Below are 24,116 nucleotides of genomic sequence, written 5' to 3' on the forward strand. Positions count from 1 at the left end.
TTACCTTCCACTACTGGACCATAGATTCTTCGTCTTTAAAATGTGAATTGGGGTTGGCAAAGTTAATGGGTCTTGCTAGATGATTTTAAACTTAAACCCCAGTTCGTATTTCCGATGCTTGACAGAAAGAATTTGGAGCCAACGTGGGTAATTATAAGGTTATTTTCTGTTTCCTGTTTGCTTTAGCAGAAGTTTCTGACACTGAAATAAAGATTTTCACAGCCATCAACTTGTCTTTGCCCTTGTGAGTACAGTCTGTTTTAACCCTCCTTGAATTAGGCTTTAGGTTCCAAGAAGGTACCGCCTGTGAAATGAAATGCGAAAGAAGAACATTCCTCGCACAGAAGGTCTTTTCATTTGGTGCCTTCACCACACACAGCCATCTCTCCTCTGGCCAGCATACTACACAAACAGAAAAGTTAGTTGATTTCCTATTCAATACATGACACCACCTTGCCAAGGTCATGCTGTCCTTGCCAGGGCTGGCCACAGGAGGAACACACCCATTGGCTTCGACTCTCATAGGGTTTTTCCTGGGCACAGTGCAGTAAGTATAGGTAATAAGATAGTCTCATTTGTTTATTCCTTCCTTCATCTATTCAATTCAAGCTTTTAGGACCTGCCATAGTCAGCCACTGGAAATGCACGTATTATTAACAGGATCATGGACCTGCCCACAAGGATCCCACAATCACTGGGGGAGGCAGGTCTGCTAAGAGATAATCACAACATATCTGACACGAGGTGAAATTAGAGGGATGGAATGACCAGCTCCTCTGTGGGAGCTTTAGAAGGCTTCCCAGAGGAGGGAATGCTTGAGCTGAGACTTAGAGACATAGAATGAATGAAGAATGAGAGGATATACAAGCAAAGAAAGAGCCTGTAAAAGCAAGAGGAGCGACCTAAGGTAGAAAGGCAGGTGGTTCAGTGTGGCTGGAGTACAGCTGTAGGGTTGCAAATAACAGGAGGTGAAGATGGAGGGGCAGGAGGAGCACCCTGAGGCACAAGGGGAGGTCACTGGTAGGGGGGTGAGGAGGGTGGCTCTATGCAAAGGAGCACATGAGCAAAATTACGGAGGTAGGAAAGGGTAGGAGCTAAGGCAGAGAACAGCAAATCTTTTCTGGTGCATGAGCAGCAAAATAAAATTTGAAAACAATAACACAAGTGTTTCCTTTCTTAAGTTTCCTTTGTTCCTCTACATCAAAATTGGTGGCATCTGTTGCCTTGAGTAGGAGAAAAACACTTCAAACATTAAAGTAGAAATAGGTGGCAAGGACTAGGAAGACAGCCCCTTGAATCTTTCAGAGCCCCAGAGTTGAGGAAGCAACCATCCTAAATTTTTCTATGTCCCACGAGGGGCTGGCAGTGGTTGTGAATGGATCATTAAACCTAGAAATTCCCAGCAGCTGGGACAAGGAGGACACAGAGAACACAGGGGTTTGCAAATACCTGGTGACCAAGAATCAGAGAAAACATGTACATTTTAGTTGTGGATGCTACTGAAAGGGGGGCATCCTCTGTTTTTATTTGCAAAATCTGGCATCCTGTGAATGAATAAGACACCTCTTACTGGTGCTGGGACAACACAAAGCACTCCTTCCACCCTAACCCCCCGCATCTGTACCATCTTTGGGAAAAGGGACAGATGGAGAGGAAGGAGAGAGACCTACATTTGATTGACTTTTAATACAACGAAGGCTAAGAAGAATCCAGAAGAGACTAAGTTTATTTTGACTGGCAAGATTTAGTTTTCTGACATCAGTGGAAATTTCAGTTTGCTTATAGGGAAATAAAATACCATTTTTTACCACTGAGTTTATGATTGAAATTCAGATACCATTACAAGTGAATTTAAAAAGCCATTATCTTGCACAAGATCTTGCATAAGATCTTGGTTTCTAAATACATTTCCTAATACAAGGAACCAGAGTTTCATGGAGAAATGACTCAAGATCTGAGCAGGAAGGTACAGGTGTGTTCAGGATATATTGCTGTGTCAGAAAGCAAGAAAACTTTCCAGGATTGATAAGACTTTTATCAAAAGGACTCTAGAACCATATTGAAGGAGCTCTCATAGTCCAAGTTGTGAAAATTCAAGCACAAAAAGAATAACGATTTAAGTGGGTTGAAAGACATTCTGTATATGAAAAAAAAATCACAATAATATTTAAAAAATAAATAAAAAGTAAGTTGTCATCATTTATATCAGTTATTAAATCAATTTCTGCTTTGAAAACACAATTAAAGAAAGATGCAGTTTATCCCACCTTTCCAATAAGCATTGATAGCAACCAAATGCTCTAAGCTGAATAGGAGACCTCTAGCCTATAGAATAATTACAATTACTTATGTGTAAGAAATGACAAAATTAGGCATTAGCTACCTTGTGATCTCTGGTGAAATAATTTATTCAAGCAAGCGCTATTAATTACTATTGAAACCACTTGATGAATTGTTGGTGAGAAAGTGAATGTTCTTATGGTAGCAAAGCAACACTGTGAGGATTACTTTCTGATGACAGGGAGAAATTTTAGCATGGAAGAATCAGAGGGTCATCCCTTTAATCCAGTAGCCAAATTCTAACTCACTAGTAGTATACAAGATACTACTGTCTACTGCCATATGAAGTAACATTACATATAATCTTGCTGGGGAAGCTTAACTTTAACCTAATCAAATCTTTAGAGTCTGATTTCTAGGTTACAGAAAATGTAGAGGCTAGAGCAGTGATACCCAAAAGAAACAAAATGTTGCCACATATGTAACTTGAAATTTTCTAGTAAACATACTTTAAAAAGTGAAATGAAACAGTAAAATTAATGTTAGTAATGAATACATTTTATTTAACCCAACATTTGTAAAATACTATCATCTCAACATGTAATCAATAATAAAAATAATTAATGATAATAATAAAAATTCTTAATGAGAAACTTACATTCTTTTTATTTGTGCTGTGTCTTCTAACCTTGATGTGGATTTTACATTACAGCTCACCTCGGTGCAGACCGTCTGCGTTTCAGGTGTTCCGTAGCTAGCGGCTGCCGTATTGCCCAGCACAGGGGGAGGGAAATAAGCAAAACTACGTTGTGATGGTTAGTTTTATATGTCAACTCGTCTAGGCTCTAGCACCTAGTTTTCAACCAAACACTAATCTAGATGTTACTGTGGAGGTGTTTTGTAGATGTGGTTAACACCTATAATCACTTGACTTTAAGGAAAGGAGATTATCCTTGATAATGTGGTTGGGCCTCACCCAATCAGTTGCAGGGCCTTAAGAGCAAACAGGTTTTTTTTGAGGAAGGAGCTCCTGCCAGAGAGTTTCTAGCCTGCCAGGCTTCCCTTCAGATTTCAGACTTGCCAGCCCACGCAATCCCATAAACCAATTCCATGACTTACATTACACACACACACACACACACACACACACACACACACACACAGATCCATAAATTGTATATCTATTTCTATATCATCTAGATTTATATCTACATATATACATCAGCTCTAAAGGACATATTGGAGACAATTGGAAATTTTTAAATATGAACTTAGATAATTAGGGAGCTACTGTCAATTTTAATGTAAATTTGTCAATGGAGAAAAAATATCCATGTTTTTAGCAATGCCTTCTGAAGTATTTGAAGATGAGATGTCATGATCTGTCTGGATGACACTCTATTCACTAAATCTACATGAAACCATAACCTTTAGTAAAATGAAAGAAATATACCTAGCCTTCATTTTCATTGACATAAACTACATTATCTCTAGCATAACAAGTGACAATTAATTAATAAGGTATTAGCCTAATATTGCAGTTTTACTGCATGATTAATCAGTTTTAAATAATTAAATAAGAGGGAGTCTAAGGTTGTGTTGCAGTTAGCTCTTGCCAGCTGGGGGACCAGAGGCACTCTGCTCCAGAGCATTGAGGACAATGATCAGACCAGAGGAGGTGATGTGGATGATTTGAAATGTGAGTTTATTCCACTTGGCCCATATTTCCACATGGCATCCAAGGACACCATGCCTCAGAATTATAACTCTTTCAAATCATCTATAAAACCAATATTTTTGCTTTCTGTATTGTTTTCTTAAGAGTGCAGATGTCCTGGCCAAGTTACAGTATGTTCTTACCAAAATTCTCCCGTACAACTAAAACAACAAGATGAAATAGTAATGAAGTGTTTACGGCCTTGGTGTTATGGTGACTGTTATCGCTATGGTGATAATCTATATATTTGAAAAGAAGAAAAACCACATCGGCCCAGTATATAACATTTTTTTATAAAAAGCCCTCTGTCAGAAGTAGAAGATACATTTATTTTATTAATATAAATTCTAAATAAATATTTGTATATCTGCTATATACTTAGTCCAGTGTGGGATGGAACAGTATTCTCTTATTAGGAGCATCATATGAACTGCTTCATGGCTTGCATGGCATTCCACAGAGCTGGTTCCCACACGTGATCCTGTCTGAGCCTCGCGCGACCCTGAGCAGTTGGTAGGTTAGGTGCTCTTTACTCCACACTGCAGAGTGAGAATGCGGCAGACACTGTTGATTTCCTACCTAACACCCATTCATCCCGCCACCCCACCTTCATTGCTAACAAAATCCTGACTGTGTTTTTAGAGGGAAATTGCCCTGCTTCGGTCTAGGTGTTGGTTTCCCCCAGCCCTGCTGCTAGGGGGCCTGTGCTGCAGGTCAGGCTCGTGACTCAGAACGAAGAAATCTGTGGGGGGTTGTGGGACACATTTGTTTGCATGTATATTGGTTATTGCTTTAAAAAAGTGACCTGGCTATCTCCGTCCTTCACTCTCTGTCCTGCCTGTAGGAAAAAGTGAAGATGGAAGCTGCCATAGCCATTACGCAACCAGGAAGAAAAGGTCAAAATATTAATGAATTATTTAATTAATTAAAATCTTAATCGCCCCCCAAAAAAATATCAGCTCAACAGCTTATGTCTGGACTTTATTAAATGAGAACGTAGACCTTCATTTGATTAAGAGACTCTCGCTGAGTTTTCTGTTACCTACAGCCAAATGCATTCCCAACTGAGGTTGAGACTGAATGTTTAAATGACATTCCTAAGGTCACACAACCTATAAGGAGCACTTTATGTCAATTATTCTTTATAAAAGGTATCCCCCCAAAATGTATACATACTTTAACAGCTCATAGCTAAATTTTGAAAATGAAATGTATTTTAATAAACCCTACCTTTATCACTATTCAAAGTGCATATTTACATTTTTGGGGACAACCTGTATTTGGCAAAGCTGTCTTGTCCACTAAATGGCCAACAACATTTTATCTACTGCTTACAAATTGCCATTATATAGAAATACAAACATGAATCGATACAACACTTCTATTTAACACCACAGAACATAAGCCAATGAGACAAACATGTAAGCAAGTAAATATAGTAGAAATGTTTATAGGAAAAACTGTGTACCAACCAAAACATGTCTACAGACCAAATCCAGTTTGTGACCTCTAATGTAGATGATGATTGAGCACGGGTTTGAAAGACAAAGAGATTTGCCAAATAAAAAACAGACAGGGGATTTCAGGTTTCGGGTGCAACAGAAGAAAAGTTTCAGCTAGAAGTGGTTTGTGTGGTTTCTGTGTGATTGAGAGTGTCTCCTGAAAAGCAGAGTCTGAGAGAAGGGCTTGCATGTACAGGGGGTGCAAAAGGGAGTTTACAGTTGTGAGTATGCAAAACACAGAGTTTATTCTCGTATTATTTATTTATTTATTTATTTAGTATTAATTATTATTATTATTATTAACCTATTTTTGCCCACACTGTATGTGATTTATTTTGGGATATGATTTCAAGGAATAGGTGTAGAAATTTGGAAAGAGTGAAGCAAGGACAGGGGAAAGCCAATACAAGAGTGCATTATCACATGGGACCGTACCTTGGGCAATCTTGCTGGGACCCTCCAAGGAACAGTGTGAAATACACCCCAGAATTGTATACCCACACACTGGAAAATGGCCATCAGCTTCTGTCCTCCACTGGTTAAAGGCTGTCCCATGGATTTTTAATTACTGTGTACTTTCAGGTTTGCACCTATGCTAATGTCAAGAAAGTTCTCAACATCATCCTTGCCTTCCTCCCAGCAACGTCCAAGAACAGAAAGCAAGAGACAGGAGGTACAGCTGAAGTGCAGGGCTGTTAAGTCTCACTTGCAGGAAGCTGGTCTCTGCAGCAGTAGCTGGAATAAAAAAAGGAATCTGAGGCCAGGCCCAAAAAGGTGTTCTGACACACTGGGAGATGGTTGTGGTGGAAGAGATAAGGTTTAGAGATGAAACTAGAAAGGTAGATGGGGACTTGGTGAGAAATAGCCTTGAATTATGGTTCTTGACCCTGGAGTTCCCCTTCTCTTTGGTTTTACTCCTGAATTGTATGAAGAGATTTGTTTATGTGAGCATGGGGACATATTTTTAATTCATGGGAGGTCTTAGAGTTTCAGAGGATGAGCCCAAATGGGTAGAAACTCCTACTCTGGGCAATAATCAGAGTAGAGGTAAGAAAATATTGGGTTGGAGTTCACATTTCAACTTTTGTGAATTGTTGATGTTTCATGCATTTTGAAGCTAACAGGATTGGAATGGAAGCCTCTCTGGTTAGCACTCTGTGATTTAGCCCGGAAACACCCAGGGGCCCCTGGATGGAACACTCTGGTATAGTTATATTGCTACTCTTAAGCATCACTGTTGAGTGCTGGTCATTTCTGTATCTTCTCTATATCATCTCACTTCATCTTCACATGATTTCTATCATAGGTAATAATGTTGACACTCGTTTCTGCTTAACTGAACTCAGAATGCTCTTCTGTTATTGAAATGTCTTAATATTTTCCTTTTTCTAGGGGAAAATGTGTCTGTGCCCCAAATTAGATTGAAACTGTGACCCTAGAAGTTTGGCTAGTGGAGACATCACAGCCTTTCCCAGTCAAGAATTATTATGAGGAGTCCAAGACTCTACAGATGCACTAAGAAGTCACATCTTTTGCAGAGATGAGGTTATGCAGGAATGAGCTTAGAAGTCAAGTTGGGAACAGCCAAAGTTAACCTTGAAAACCCCTGAGAAGAAGCTCTGTGGAAGGACTTCAAGTATCTTCCAGTTAATAGAACCCAGCCTCCACCCTCATTAGAGCTGCTTTCTCTTCCTCAGTTGAGAGTATTTTTTTCCCAGCTGCAAATTAGCTTGTATTAGGAGGACAATTGTTCAAACACCACGGAAACTGTAGAATCACACTGAGGGCTGCAAGATGCTTATACTGGGGAGGACAGAAGCACAAGAAGGGGGGACCTGAAATTGGTTGAGGGACAGTGAGTCACATCCCCCCTCCCTCTGGGCACAAATTGAGTAGAACTGCAAGAGTAAATAATCTCCTTATTTATGTTGTTGACACTTTTTTGGCTGAGCTACTTGAATTTACATGAGCTAAATGGAAGTATGAGTGACTCTGTAGGTTAAATAAGAGAATTAGCAGCTAACAGTTATTAAACAACCAAAGCACATGGCATGTTTTAACTCATTTAAGTCCCACATCCACTCTAAAAGAGAGGTCCTGTTATTGTCCTCATTCCACAGATGGCAAAACTGAGGCACAAAAAGGTCAGGTAACTTGCTTTCAGTCACACACCTAGTAAGTGGAGAGCAGGTACTACGCCAGGCAGACTGGCTACAGAATCTGTGCTCTTAACCAGACTCGGGGGGGGGGGGGGAAGAATGGAAGGGGAGGACTCACATTTTTTTTACCATAGAAATACTGAAAAGATAGGGAGCAACTACTTTAATACAACCTTCTGACTGCGCAGCTAAGGAAAATGAATCCCAGACAAAACGAGGTGCCCGATATCCCACGTAGGGGATAAAGCGCTGTAGTGAGCTGCAGAGCAGCCCCGAGAGACAGCCACATCCCAGCCCTGGACACCTGTGGTTGAAACAGAGGAGACTTGCAGATGTTATCAAGATAAGGATCCTCAGCAAGGGAGATCATCCTAAATCGTTCGTATGGGCCCTAAATGCAATCACAGGGGTCCTCGGAAGAGGGAGGTGAGGTCGAAGGAAGAGGGAGACGTGGTGATGAAAGCTAGGGTGGAGGTGATGTGAGTGAAGGAACACAGGTGGCCTCCAGAAGCAAGAAAAGGCAAAAGCAAACAAACAAACAAGCAAGCAAGCAAACAGATTGTCCCTCAAAGCCCCCGGAAGGAACCAGCCCTTGATTTTAGCCCAGTGGAACTGATTTTGGACTTCTGACCTGGAGAGCTGTAAGAGAATGAATCTGCATTGCTTTAAGCCACTACACTTGTGATTTGTGGCAGCAGCCACAGGAAACTGATACAGAGGGCTTCTCGCTGTCGTTGTGTATTAAACAATTGGCTTAATCTTTGTTAGGCCACGGTCTCTCTTGAGGTGCATTGACTTGAGAAGAATAAAACTTTATTTCTTTGAAAAACTATTCTGCAGTTCACTTTTCACTAAGACACCTTCCCCTTTCTCCTGGTTTCGCACACTCGTGGTGTCTTTAGTGTTTTTTCCTGTGACTCCCTGGCTGTACAGTTCAGTGCGATGATACCAAAATCGCCTGGGCTTGTTGCCCGGGTCTGACATTTCTTCCGTTAGCTAACCATACCTAAGGCACATGTAACAGCTATCTGGATATAATTTAAGAAGATCTGACTAGAAACCGAAATGTGTTTACTCACATTCACAGTTCATTCACTCATGCATTGATTAAACTAATGTTCTATTAAGCATCCACCAAATGTCATAGAGTCAAGCAAAAGACTTAGGGGACCAAATGCTAATAAAGCCTGACCCCGGAGTCCTCTCAGCTGTGGGAGAGACACGGCTCCTTCTGTTTCATGAGACTACTGGTGTATTTTTAAAAATGAAGACACGACAAACATATTTTGTATTCCATGGTAAATATTTACATTTAACAAACCAATGATTTTGTGCATACAAATCATTGTGATATCATTTTGCTCTCCATGCAATAATGAAGGAATTTATAAATTATAGTCTCTCATAGTTCTCTGCTAGGCAGTATGGCCCAAGTTTAAATACATATGATGAATGCAATCTGGTCTCAATCCTGTCAGCATGTCTCTGACTCTCTGTAAATGCTTGTTTGGGGACAAGGTCAGATTTCTAAATTTGCTGCCCTGTGTGAATGGGAGGTCTGGGCCAGATGTCCCTGCCTGACCCCAGCTATTTAGAACAAATTGCATACACATTCACCAATCACATAGTTAACTATGTACAAACATAATTCCAAGTTTCTATTCACAAACTTTTAAATTCATAAACTAGTCAAAACCACCGGTTGCATCAATTTTGAGGGGAAATATGCTTGTGTCTTTTTTTAGGCCCTCCATTCTAAACCACTCCTGGGGGATACTTGCTGGTGGATATTCCGGCACTGCCAGAGACTGAAGAGGAAGGGCTCTGCCTGAGGCATACCCTGACCCTGGGATTTAGCAAGGCTCAGGGGACTGGCGCTGGAGAGTCTGGTCCTGCCCAAATTCCTCCCTCGATGGGAACACTGTGAATACTCTAAGCCCATAAAGATCTGGTTTATGGCTTTGGGTATCTGTGTCCAAAAACTGCTGACAAGGAGGGAAAAAAACAATTAAAAGACATTTTTGATTCTTAGTTTGTCATAAATTAAAAAGTTAGTGAGCTTTCTTTCACATAAACTATTTTTAGGCACAGTTGGCAGGCCATATGGATGTATTTCTGGTTCTTTATTTCTAGTAAGATTTTATTTAAAAAGAAAAACACAGACTACTGCTAGAGCTTTCAAATTAGGGCAGATTACAAGGCCAGCCGTTTAGATGCTCACAGGGTGCCATTCATTTCCCCACTAGGAGGGAGGAATCTTTTCTCTCCCAGTAGCACCTTGGATCCACACCTGCCTGTTTAAAATCGGGCACCCAGGAGAGGAAGTACTGATGAATTTGGTGCTGTCTAGACAAGTATACTAATGTGCAGTGTTGGGCTGGTGGTTGCCATGGTAATAAGCAAATAAGCTCTTACAGCTCTGCTAAATAGTGGGTTGTGGATGCTTCCTTTACAATAGGCAATTTTCCCTCCCTTGAAATGGGGATTGCCAAAAACAATCTGACTAACTCTGAGACGAGGAATCGTGACATCCAGCAATGTTGCAGGTTGTAAGATGAATGCCGCACTCTAATGTTCCTTGTCAAAGTAATTCATTTTCTTTGCCATTTGTCAAGTTCCTCATTATGTAGCAGGAGGGCCTAAGCCTATAAAACAACAGTAAATGGGCAGGAAATCCAAGTGTTCCCACTTGCTTTGATATATAATAGCTTTTGAGTGTTTCTCTCATTACAGTTATGCCTTTCTGTCATTCTACTAACACTTTTGGATCTCTGCGGGTGACACAGAGAAGCCAAGCGTTACGAGGCAGGTTGGGTAACTGGTACACATGGCACGCAGGGTACTTCAGAAACACCTAGATGTGGCATAGGACTCTGTCCAGGAAGATCAACAAAAGTGCCCTAGTGGACATGGCCTGTCGCCTGAAGGGAGGCAGGAGGAATCCAAGCTGAGGGGGAAAGCAGACTACGAAGAGGCAGCGAGAGACTCACCCTAACAGCTGCATTCCAGTCTATGGGAGAAGTTGAATGAAGGAGGGGTGGAGGGTGTAACAGGCTGTGCGAGGGAGAAGAGCAGAGAGAGGGGATTCTTTAAAAGTAGGTAGGTTTTTAATCACGAGAGCTAGCCATGCTTAGGTATTAGACTTTGTTCTGAAAATACTGAGAAGTCAATGTGTTCAAGCACAAGAGTGACACTTCAGAAAATTACTTCTAATTGCAGCATGGACAATGGCAAGGCTGGAGACAGGAAGAAAAGTTAAATAGGCTTTTGTAGCAGCCAACAGCTCATCAAATTCGAGGGTCTTTTCTGAATTATTATCTTTTCAATTCCTGGTAAAGACTAGGCTAGTGGCCCTCCAATATCTATGTTTCGCTTATTACATAGTAAGAGGTTGAAATTCACTGGGGCTGCCCAGCGGAGCATTTATATTTCTCAGATTCCTTTGTAACCAGCCGTGGCCGTGGGATCAAGACTGGTGCTGCAATTTCTCAGGCAGGCCTGGCCCAATCTCCCGTTCATCCTTCCTGCAGGATTGAATACAAATGTGACAATGGGCAGGGAGGAACTAATGCAGACCGTGAGGAGGAAGCACAGTGTCTTAGTTCAGGCTGCTATAGCAAAGAACCATAGACTGGGTGACTTAACAACAAAAACTTATTTCTCACAGTCCTGGAGGCTGGAAGTCTGAGATGAGGGTGCAGGCATGGTCAGGTTCTGGTGACAGCTGTCTTTCTGGGTCACAGACTACCGTCTTCTCATTGTATCCTCACATGGTGGAAAGAGGGTGAGAAAGCTAGCTGGGGTCCCTTTGATAAGGGTGTTAATCCCTAATTACCTATTACTTAATCATCTCCCAAAGTCCCCACCTCCTAATGCCACCATATTGGGAAGGGAAGGTTAGGATTTCAACCATATAAATTTGGGGGGGACACAAACATTCAGTCCACTGTACCCAGTGTTAAGGAGGCAGAGCTATAAGATGAAAAGAGTCAGGGCCTCTGATAGCATGGTGGAATCACAGTACCAGCCCTGAACCATTTTAAGCTACCATTTCGATTTCTCTCTTACAGAATCTCAGCCACTATCTTAATTGATACATTGTCTTTACATCATTTGACAGTGTTGGGAGCCAGTCATTTTTCTTATAAACTCTCCTGTTGTGCAGATGACTCAAGGCTCTGCTCTACACTTCCTCCACTGATGGACTCATGACTTTATTCAGTGCAGGAGGCTTCCAATTTTATATTTTGGCCTGATCTTTGGCTAGACTCACATTTCCAGATGCCTGTAGCATATTTCCCTTTATGTCTCCAGCTATCATTTCCAAACCAACACGTCCCATATGAACTTGTCTTCTTTCTCTCACCCACATGATTCTATTTCCCAAGTCAGTCTTTTCTTTCCAAGGCAGTATCTCTTTTTTTCTACTCTGTCAGCCCCCAAGTCTTATGATCAACTTAAACTGTTCTCCCCATCCTTCACCCCTTATGTCTAACCTATTCTTAGGCCTTGTTGCTTTGGTTTGTCTCAAGTAACTTTTATACTTTGTTCAATTGTTGCCTTTGTTCAATTCAGCCTTTTTAGTTGGGGCCCTTTAATCACATCTTTTACTACCCTGTCTTGAATTTGAAACACTATAAACAACTTCCTAAATCACCACTTTTCCCTTTTCCTCCTCAAGAACTGAAGATAGAGGATGCTTAGGCTTTTATCACACAAGCCCCAAACCTGTCCCTTGAGAGAGCATCTGCCACAGTAAAAGAACAGGGTGTGAGGAGAGGGTGTGAGTTACTGTTAATCTGTTGACCAATAGGTGTGTGACCTCGAGCAAATTTCTTTACTGTAGGAAGCTTAGAGAGTTACCTGTGCGAAACAGAAATGGTAAGAACTCCTGCCTAGAGACTGTTGTGAGACAGGTGGGATAAGTTATCCTTACTGTGGTGTCTGACACATGGAAGGTGTCAGTAAATGTCGTTTCCCTTCTGAGCCACTACAGCCTAGTGCTACTCTGCTCATCACGGGAAAGTTCCACTTTCCCCTGCCCCTGTCAGGCTGACTGTGCTCAGTTCCCAATCTGTGCCTCTGCCCAGACTGTAACACCCATAAAATATGTATTTTACTTACATTCTTATTCAACATATATTTATTGAGAGCATTCTATGTACCAGGCAACCTTTCAGCCACTTGCTTAAATCTTGTTTATCCTTTCTGATGTGGTCAAGCTCCATGACACTTTCTGTAGATACTCTAGTGTGCCCAATAGGATGTTCTTCTCTCTTGAACTGCCATTGTCCTAACCCTAGAGTACCTGGTTATTGCAAGTTCCTTGCCAGCCACTTTCTTTTCGGTCCATAAACCAGTGCAGAGCTGGAGGATTTGTTCATTACACCCCTTCCCATTTTCAGCTTGGTATTACTTCCCTGACTGTACCCAGATGACAAATACTGTTGCTTCATAAATTAATTTTAACCCCAATATCTATCACTTCAAAAGGAAACCAACCTCTTTGATTCCTTCAGATCTGGCTTAGGAAAAGTTGAATTCAAAAGAAACAAAAGTTACAGCTGTACTAACGGGTAATACAACAAGCCATCGTTATCACCTTACGTAAATATTGTTGGAGGCTTTAGAACCACCTTTTGAGCCTGCCTGCCTGCCTGCACCGTTTGTGATAAAGACTTCACATCCCGCAAGACATGAATGCTTTCCTAAGGATTTCTTCTTTGGAGAAGCCGGTGGGTCTGCTAGTGAGCTTTCCTTCAGGAAACAGGAGTGCTAGAGACCACCTGGGGGATGGGCTGCGACCGAAGGCTTTCTCCAGGTGGTTGGTGGAAGGCGGCAGGGAGGGGGAAGTGTGTGTAACTCTCCCACTTTACATGTGTAACCTGTTTCTCTTGCTGCCAAGCCAGGGCCCAAAGGAGGCTTTGCCAGGACGCTCTGCTGCTGCCCTGCAGCCTCAGCTGTACGCCAGGCCTTCTTCCCAGCACCCTGACCAGGGAGCAGTGAGAACGCTGGCGGAGCCTGCAGACAACAGTCGCCCTGCTTCTCATCACGTCCCTCGAGAATCTGAATACACCTCAGTTCAAATGAAGACACATTTGTGACGTGCCCGTTATGAGCAAAGTGTGTTCTCAAGGTCATGTTTCAAGTCGAGAGTCCTTTAGTTCCATCCTACCATTCACTTTGGGACCTTGAGAAAGCCATTTCCGTCTGGGTGGTCATATTTATTTTCTAATACATCAGGAGATTTTCTTTATAGTACGAAGTTCTTTGATGCAACACAGTGCCATTGTTTTTGGAGTGTACAAGCAGTACATTAAGACTTTACAACCAGGCGTTAAGAACATGGGCCCTGGACTGAGATCACTAAGGTTCATCTATTGGCTCCGCGGCTTTAGTCCCTGTGTGCCCCTGAGCAAATCGCTAAACCTCTCTGTGCTTAGATCCCTCGTAAAGTAGACATAGGAGGTTTGTAGTGAGGATTGAAAGTGCACATAAAGAACTTTAAAAAACAACAACACAGAAAACAAGTCTGAGAAACTATTACATCCAAGAAGAGCCTAAGAAGACATGATGGTAATTTACCCTGGAGAGGATCCTGTAACAGAAGTACATCAGGTAGAAACTGAGGAAATCTGAATGTGTGGACTTCAATTAATAATAACATATCAATATTGATTCATTAATTATAATAAAAGTATCATTCTAATGTACGGCGTTAATAATAGAGGAAGCTGAATGTGGAGTATATAGGAGCTCTCTATTTAATTTATTAATTTTCTGTAAATCTAAAATTATTCTAAAAAATAAAATTTATTAATAACACACACAATAAAAAAAGAACTTAATACAACATGAGGAAACTGCTGGAGGTGATGGAAGTATTTTAATCTTGATTATGGTAGTGGTTATATTACTATATACATTTGTTAAAATTCATAGAACTATACACCTAAAAAGGGTGAATTTACCTCAAAAACCCTAATTTAAAAAATAAAGGTCTACGGTATGATTCTAATGATATGACATTCTGGGAAGGGCAAAACTATAGAGACATTAAGAGGCCACTGGTTGGCAGGGATGAGTAGGTGGAGCACAGGGGATTTTTAGGGTAGTGAAACTATTCTTTATGATACTAAAGTGGTGCTCCATATCATTATAATGTCAAACCCCATAGAATATATGACACAAAGAGTGAACTCTAGCCCAGCCGGCGTTGCTCAGCAGTTGAGCATTGATCTATATGATCCAGGAGAGCCCAGTTCAATTCCCAGTCAGGGTACATGCCCGGGTTGCAGGCTCGATCCCCAGTAGGAGACTTGCAGGAGGCAGCCGATCAATGACTCTCTCATCATTGATGTTTCTATTTCTCTCTCTCCCTCTCCCTTCCTCTCTCTAAAATCAATAAAGATATGTTTTTTTAAATTAACCCTAATGTAAACTATGGACTTCAGTTAATAATAGTGTAATAGTGTATCAATTGGTCTCATCAATTGCAACAAATGTACCACTAGAATGCAAGAGGTTAATAATACCAGATTATGGGAAATCTCTGTACTTTCCACTCTAACTTTCTGTAAATCTAAAACTGCCCTAAAAAATGATTTTTTTTTTTAAGTTTAACATAACCTCGTAGATGTCTCCTCTCTGAGCATCTCCCGGAGGCCTGAACTGCACATAGAAGCTGCTCTTTTCTCCCGATCTGCTCTGGTTCTCCAGAACTCAGCCACAGATGCTCTTTCTCATTTCATGATCGTGTCTGCTGTTTTACCACGGCACTGAAGACATGGAGCAGCCAATTAAACATCATCACATTTTCAGTGCCCTTGGGAAAGCCATACAGGAAACAGACTGTGTTTATATCTCACACCTCTGGGGAGGCTGCATAAGCTGAAAGCAATGCAGGATTTTTCCTTCTCTTTATTCTCAAAGAAGAATTAAAAACAAAAATCTAAGCCACAAAGCCACCCAAAACAAACAAAAAATTTAGTTTCAAATATAGAAGCACTCTCCTTTGTGATGAATATGCATGTGGGAGAACTGTCATAAAGTCTGTGAAAAATCTGGTCAAAGACTGTTTCACAGGGCGAGGGAGCGCAGGGGGGCTCAGCAGCTCTCAGAGCTCAGGGAAATTAGGGCACAGACACCAAGTTGATCCATCATGGGACCAACATTCCTTGGCTATGTCAGGCAGCACCTTGCAGGGTCACCTGCCAATGGCATGCTGGTTGACGAGCTCATAGTGAGAGGTGTGAGCACTCCCTATGGTCAGAAGGCTTGTATCCTAGGCTCACTGTGATGAGGACTCTCTGGGGGGACCATAGACATGCTACATAATGTCCCTGAGCTTCACTTTCTTCATTGGTGAGACTTGCAGGTGACCTAGAAAATCTCTAGGGTCCCTCCTAGCCCCACCATCTTGTGATTCTAATTCCTGTTGGGGCTTTTTCCAGAGCTAAAATACTACATTAAAAATACTTTTAGTACATTGACTAATTTATATGTCTATCCACCTATCACTTCTATTTATTCTTAATTGTATAAGTGAAATAGGAAAATTAAAAAAATAAAACAAATAGACAATGAAAAAAGACACTTTACAAATAAGGTCCAAAGTCCTCTGATTACCATCCCCATTAATCCTTCCTACCCCTTCCCAGAAATAACCACTGTTGATATTCCACAGGTATCCTCCCAGATCTTTTCACACTCATACAGATATTCAGAGAAAACAGGCAGCGTTGCTTTTGGTTTTTTTACATAAATGGTGCCATACATTTGCTTCATTCTGCGACTTGCTTTATCACTCCATAACAGATCTTAAAGGTCTCTCCATCATCTGCCTCATTCTCTTTTAATAGCTATGTGTTATTATTCCAGAGTCTAAGCACTGCTGTTTATTTATGGGTACTTAGGTGGCTGCGTTCTTTCACTAATACAAACCATGGTACAACCAACGCCTCACAGTGAATGAGTGAGTACATTTCTCAAAGGTAGAAATTAATAAGTGGAATTGCTGAATGAGTTAATTAGAGTTTATTTAATAGGCATTACTAAATTGTTCCAGGAAGTGTCTATGCAAATCGCACACCTATATGGAGTGCACTTTCACAGGGCCCTATGGAATGATGGTTGAAAGCATGGGATCTGGACTCAGACTTCATGCATTCACCCCAGTGCCACTTAGAGCTCTGGGACCCTGGTCAAGATATTTTCTCTGTGCCTCAGTTTCCACATGTGTAAGATAGGAATAAAATGCATCTCGATGACAGGCTGCTCTGAGGTTTACAGGCACATAGGAACCATGTGCACATTAGCATTAACCACCGTGATTTTTCCTAGCTTTGGTTTGAGGAGCTTCAGGCTGCCTAACCTAACCAAACGGGTCTGCTGTCCCACCTCCCAAATCACTCTGTGAGTCAGGATTTTTCCAGACCCAGAGGTTAACCGCCGGCTGGGCTCATTTAACTCACACTTCTGAGTCCTCCTCTGAAGTGAAGCCAGCAGGGCCCTGACTGACAGGCCGCCAGTGCCTGTTTGTACAACGGCCTTTGCTAATGTAAATAGCTAAATGCAAACTGCAACATCTAAGAGCCTTCGGGGGAATTGAGGACATCCTTGGAGGAGGCTGATTTCATTAATATTTCAGAAGCAAAACATCTCAGACACAGGCCGGCCTGACCCCACATGCACGGACATCCCTAGGGGTTGCAGAACAAGGGCAAATCCCAGGGCGCCACTCCTCCCCAGTGGCGCCTGTATGCAGGTGAAATCAGGTTAAATGAACAACAAAGACAGCTTGGAAGGGAAACGAAAGGTGGAAGAAAACTATTTGCAGCTGTAAGGATGTTTCCAAAGAGACAGAAGTCCTGTTTTGTTCTGTGTTGCTGGCAAGGACCTGAGCAGGAACAGACCATGGGTGAGCCAGCTTTGGTGGATTCACCGAGCACCAGCAGGAGAGGCCTCTCTGTCTCCTCCCTCCCTCTCCCGCTAGCTGTGTGTTAGCCCACCCGGTGCTGGGGAAGGAGGCGGAGTGAGGTGGAGAACCTGGGGTGTTTGTTTCCACTTAGGATGCTGTCTGCCCAAACAGATGATCCCCCCAGAGGGCTACTTATTCTAGCCGTGTCTTCCCTGTTTACAAGGAGATATAAAATATGAACACAGTTGTTTTTTGTTGTTTTTTTGCCAAATCTACAGAAAAGGATACTGATGCTCAGAGAGTCACACAGATAGTGTCAGAGCTACAATAGGCCCTGCGTGCCTTGTTTTGCACCCCGTTGCCCTTTCCATACATAATAAGCCAACTAAACAAGCAAACTCACATCCTTATATTAAGGCCCCTAAGACATGAATTCTTTCTCAGACAGCTGCCTTGGACTTTGGCCCTCTGTTTAAAGGCCCGGGTTTGAAGCAGTATGGTTGCTGATTAAGAACAAAGGGTGGGACTGTCACCAACCCCGGTCTGAATTCCAGAGCCGGGCTCTTCACTGCTGTCCACACTGCCTTCACTGGGAAAACGAAGTCCACCCTTAGCTCAACACCCTGGCAGTGCCTACCGGTACCCAAGCAACCACCCTATTGATCGTCAAGGCATTAAAATTGACCCGCTTCCTGATATCAAAGTGACAAAAATAAAATGGATTCAAATCCAGAGTCAGTGAAAGAACATTTAAACTTAACTCTATCTTCTTTTCAGCTTCCCTCTGACAAAAAGATGCTATGGTGTAAGGATTGGTTGGCTCATTGATTTTATTCATACTTTCCACATATAGTTATCTACTGTGTGCGCCATTGTTTTTATAAGTTTGATATCAACTTTGGTATTTGTTAACTTTAGGTTGCTTTTGTATTGTATTTCAATAGTCTCTTTGTAATTTTACCTCAAATGTTTGTTTATAGAAACATGCTAGTGAAATGTCGCTGCACTACGACAAAACACAGCTGTCGCAGGAAATTTCCGCAGAAGTCAAAGCGCACGCGCAGGGCTTCCAAGTGGAAGCGACCTGAACATGTCCCTGGAAAGCAGGGTTGAGAGTGCCAAGAATAGCATGGGAAGCTTTAGGCGAAAACGACCAAGTGTTTGTCACCCCCCACATTTTGAGATATAGAAGTCACTACGTCCAGAAGTTCATCTGGGCAGGAACTAGGCCAGGCTCTGAGACCACGGGGTGCAGAGCGGTGTAGCGCCCTGTGGCCTCATCATAGGCATTAAGTGGCGCTCATCACAGATGAGAGAGCAGAACCTATAAGCCAAACAGTTCTTCAGCATGCATGGTGCTTCTCCCCTCTGAACTGCTGGCCTTAAACTAGTACCACATAACAGTGCTTAGGAACAACAGAGCATTCTAGTGGCTTCACATGTTTTGGCTTTACCATCCCACCCAACCTTGACCCTCCCGAGTGTGTGGATGGTGTATTATTCTAGTTCATCTTCAGCTGTGCCTTAGGGTGCTGGATGTAGAGTCGGTGAGCTATAAAAAAATATCTGATCCCTAAATTGTCTCCCTTGGGACAAAGGGGGTTCCTTGAATTGAGTTCTCTCCACCACACTCTAGGTCAACCCCGTGCATAGACAGACTTCGTCCTGTTCATCACTAGGTTCCCCAGCTTCTAGAAAAGTAAGTGGAACATAGTAAGAACTCAGTAAAATATTTGTTGAATGGAAAAATAAATGAATGCATGTGCTGTTTTTCATTTCCTCATTGTCTTCTGAATGGCAGAGACAAATGAGTAGCTGCCCACCTTCCTATAGCACCTAAAAGCAGCGGGAAGTGACAGTAGCCCCTGTCCCAAGTGGCAGTTCCCTCCAACAGCAAGCCTGGAATCAAAGTAAAGGTTATCCATTTGATTCTCTACTGTTTGAATCCACTTTCAAACCAAAACACTCACCTTCAGGCTACAGCATCTCTAAGTGAGAAAACGACTTAGAGCAATGGCTCTCAAAGGGGGTCCCCAGAAGCAGCAGCATCACTGGGAACTTGGTAGGAACAAAATTTTCTGGCATTACACCAGACCTACTGAACCAGAGCCTCTGGAAGTGGGACCAGCATCTGTTTTTTAACAGGCCATCCAGGCGATGCTAAACTTTGAGAACAACTGACCTGGAGGTCCACAGTCCTTGTTTCTGCACCCCAGCCCTATATACACATCCTCCAATACCCCTAGAAAGATTCCTTTTTATTTTATTTCTCGTAAGTCCTGCTTTTGTCTTGGAAAAGTAGGGTAACTCTCATTAAGGGACTCTAGATAAAAAGCTTTACCAAAGATTCACAAGACTTTGGGAGCTAGTAGGAGCTTTGGAAATCTAAGATCTGAATCATTCATTTCTTATATGAGGAAAATGGGTCTCAAAGAGACTAACTTAGCCAAAAACAATACAGTTAAAAGACTAAAACTCAATCTGGTCATTTATAGACAGACTTCCCCACCATTACTGCAAAATGCCCCACATAACCTCACACTTACACTTAAGATGTATATTTCTAGAGCATCCAACACCAACAAGAGCACATGGAACATTTTTATGTCACAGTGATGCTCACAAAAGCCATATTCATTCCCATTTGCCACCAAGGAAGCTGTAGCAAAATGAAAGGCCACATATGGATAACCAGCCAAAGGACCATTCTCAAAAAAAAGAATGACTAAATCAGAAAAAGATTAAGTTTTTCTACCTCCTACTTTGAAGCTCTGTGGTAGATCCTGCTACCCACATGCCTCTGATAAGATCTACCATGAGCTGTGGATTTCTAGGGCTGAAAGCTGTGGTTAAAGAGGCCACTCCCAACTTCAAGTTACAGCTTACAGCACGCTCGTTCCCTAATCTCTCATCCATTGAAGAGCCTTTATCTAAGAAGGAGTGATCTGAGGGAAGATTTTTGTCTTTGGCTGCTAGACACTCAGAAAGAGACTCCATAGGACTAGGCAAACACTAGCTCTAGCTAGCCAAAGAAAATCACAGGCACAATTGAAATGTTGCAGCAAAAGACACATCCATAGAAAGAAAAATGATAAATTTAGACAGGAGAAATTGCTTTCAGAATGAAATTTTTTGCCAAGGAGAAAAGGCAATATTTGAGTCAGAGGTGAGAGTGTGCTAGGCAGCTGTGTCCCACAGCATCTCCTCTTGCTGTTTAGTGTAAATTAGGAAACTGAAGCTTCTTAGAGGCCATGGGATAAAGCTAGGAGGACAGGTCTTAAAAGGGTGATGCTAATGTGCTTGGATAGCTGCCGTGGATCTGGAGCCAGGCACTGCCTTGCCCCTGCTGGCTCACCCCTCTCCTACCCTACCCTACCTGTTGGTATTTATTTTTTCAAGGATTGAAAGAGGAGGTCAAGCCAGGTCATGATGAAAACAGAATGGTTCCAGGAATCTCGCTGAGAAGTCCAAAAATATCTGCCATCCCACAGGCAACTTTATCTGCCCAGTCTTTTTAAATCAGGTCAACCTACTACTAACAGTGCCTGGTAATGTTTCTGGGGGCAGTGAACATAAACCTAAACTAATTCGGGATCAAGATGCCTGTCACATTGTATGTTTTTTATTAGCATTCTTACTTCTCATCAATTTGGCTTTATAGGCTCAACAAAATTTATTTCAGATCTCAGGTGTTTGGGATAATTTACAAGCTAGGCAAATACCCTGGAGTCTTACCCTTCCATTACACACAAGTTGCATAATCATGTTGTAAGTGAAAAACGATGTTGTAACAAAATCCTTCTAGGACTTCCAGGAATAAACTTTCCTGGATAGGGTCCAAGATGAAATCACCGCCGTCCACCGAATTCAAGGCTTAAAGCAACTATTTCAAGGCACCGGTGTGTGTGCACATGAGGAGTAAGAGACCCTCCATTTAAGCTCTCTGTCTCCACAAATGACGCCACTGTCATCTTCAGACTACACTGATGGGTATACTTTTAATATAATATTATGGAAATATTACCATAAGATATTATTGAGTTAAAAAAGCAAAGATTGGAGCAGTGTGTATAGTTTGCTACCATTTGTGTAGAAGGAGGGAAGCAAAATGCATTTGTATTTACTTATATGTGTATAAAACCCCTCTAGAACATGCATTTTCAATGGCATGATATCATCCCCAAAGGGGTAAAAGTGGATTATTAGGGGGGAATCTTAACCTTTCTATGTATAAAGCACAGTTATACATATAGTGCAAAAACAGATATACAGTATAAATGTATATTAAAATGCAAGGGGGGAGCAATACTCAAGAAAAGAAATGTCTTCAAAGGCTCCTTGGTGAAGTAATGATGAAAAAACAGTTGAGAAACACTGCTCTGGAAGGAGATAAAGAAAGGAGTCCACATGGTTGCCTGAGAGAGTAGAAATGGGTTCCTGGGAAGGGGAAGTGAGAGAATGGGAATGGTCCTGGTGTACGCTTTCTTTCTTTTATATTAGAACCATGGGAGGATAATATCCATCAAATTTTAATTAAAAAAATAAAATTTTAAAAGAAAGTTATCCATTTTATTTAGTCATATGGTATTACTGAATAGGAGCTCTTTCAGCATATGCCACAGTATATATAAATCTTATACTTCTAAAAGTCTTGTCTGCACAAGAAATTAATTTCACTCAGCTATCATGGCTATTCAAAAGGGAAGCTAGTTAAGTGACATTTTATCCAAAACGTTAAGAGTCAATTTTCATTCTATATTCAAGGGCAGCAGTTTTGAAAGACACGTTAGTGAAGGTACCTGCTTTATTCTGAAGACATAGAGAGCATCTTCCTCTTTCAAGGGCGTGAAGGATCACTGGAGTTCTCTCGGTGCTAAAGGGTTCCCTCCTTCACACCCTGGGATAGGCCAAGCAGCTCTGAGATCTAGGGAAGTGAGCGCAACGTGAATAGTAAAAGTCCTTAGCAACATCTAGATTTGCAAAAAAAGCTTAACATGTACCAAGGGCACAACCTACACTACCGAAGAATGTAGCCATGTAAACACTTGGCAGTCTTCTTGCAGTTGGGCCCGCCCATATGGAAAACTGACAAAGTAAACATGTCCTTGCTGTAATCCTGGCTCCTTAACATTGACAATCCATAGTAGGGCTGTAGTTCTTTGACTACTGAAGTCACCAGGGAATTAGACTTGACCCTGGTATGAGAACCACAGCATGTAACCCTGGGAGCTAGATCACATCCTAGAGAGGGAATCAGTGTTGCCCTTGTTACAAGCAGCAGCCAGTGGCACAGGCCACCTGGTACCATATTGCCACCATGACTGATACGGGAAAACCTGAAAAGATAAGGAAGACTCGAAAGCAGTGAACAGTGATGGCTCAGTCTACTGCTGGCCTTGCCAAACAGTGGCTATTGTGTCATCAGAGTTCCTATTTCCTTCCAACGATCCCGAATGATACTGATGCAGCCGACTTAATTGCATAGAAATTCCACAGAGACTACATGGATACAAAGCACTTTAAAAATAATTTTAAAAGTCCACTTTAAATCCATCATTTCCCAGATTTATTCCCAGGTCACATCACGTGCAACTGTGATCACAGCTGCCCTTTTGGAAAGATTGTGAATACATGCGGTACAGCCTAAACCGTAAGTTCTGTTCAGCAATGCATAAAAGCTAATGCTAAAAAGCACCATGGGGATACACAGCCACTCCCTGCCAGCTTTTGATGCACTCCATTGCCTTGAGATATAGAGCTCTCTTGTGGGTTTCTCTATGGGCACTCAGCTAGGAGTTGTTAGAAAGAGAAAGGCGGTTTATTCTCACTACCTATTGTCTTAGTCAGCTCAGGCTGCCATAACAAAATGCCACATACTGGGTGCTTAAACAACAGAAATTTATTTCCTCACAGTTCTGGGGGCTGGAAGTCTGAGATCAGGGTGCCAGCATGGCCGGCTTCCGGTGAAAGCCCTCTCCTGGCTTCCCATGGCTGCCTTCTCACTGTGTGCTCACATGGCCTGGCACTTTCTTAATGCATGCACAGAGAGGTGGGGTAGGGGGAGGGAGAGAGATCTTCTCTTATAAGTCCACCAATGCTATTGGATTGGGACTCCCCCCCCTTATGATCTCATTTAACCTTAATTACTTCCTAAAAGCCCTGTCTCTAAATACAGTCACATTAAGGGTTAAAAGGCTTCAATATATGAATTTGGGGGAATGAAGGATGTCACAATTTAGTCCATAGCACTATAAAAATAAATAAGACATATTTAAATATTATCAAGGAAATTTTAGTTTGAATATTAGGAAAGTTAATAATCACATAAGAAGTGCTTGAGAATGGAGCCATCTCTTCACAAAATTCACATAGGTAAGAGTCACCATTTTAACCAATTCAAAGTGTGTAATTCAGTGACTTCCAGTACATTCACAGTTTTGTGCAACCATCAACCCTATCTAATTCCAGAACATTCTTATCACTCCAAAAAGAAACCCCATTCTTGTTAAGTAGTCACTCTCCATTCCCTCTATCCCCGG

At 41.9% G+C, this 24,116-nt stretch overlaps 1 long non-coding RNA gene across 1 annotated transcript in view; it reads right to left on the reverse strand.

Annotated features, from left to right (window-relative positions):
• Nucleotides 1–22,464, reverse strand: part of LOC148093503 (uncharacterized) — a 55,023-nt gene extending 32,559 nt beyond the window's left edge. Inside the window, exon 1 of the long non-coding RNA XR_015714220.1 lies at nt 22,377–22,464. This is a non-coding gene — a long non-coding RNA (uncharacterized LOC148093503). The remainder of the gene's footprint in view (nt 1–22,376) is intronic.
• Nucleotides 22,465–24,116: the final 1,652 nt, after the last annotated feature.

The sequence above is a fragment of the Miniopterus natalensis genome, chromosome 3 (genome assembly GCF_054644295.1).
Source record: "Miniopterus natalensis isolate mMinNat1 chromosome 3, mMinNat1.hap1, whole genome shotgun sequence".
Lineage (NCBI taxonomy): Eukaryota > Metazoa > Chordata > Mammalia > Chiroptera > Miniopteridae > Miniopterus > Miniopterus natalensis.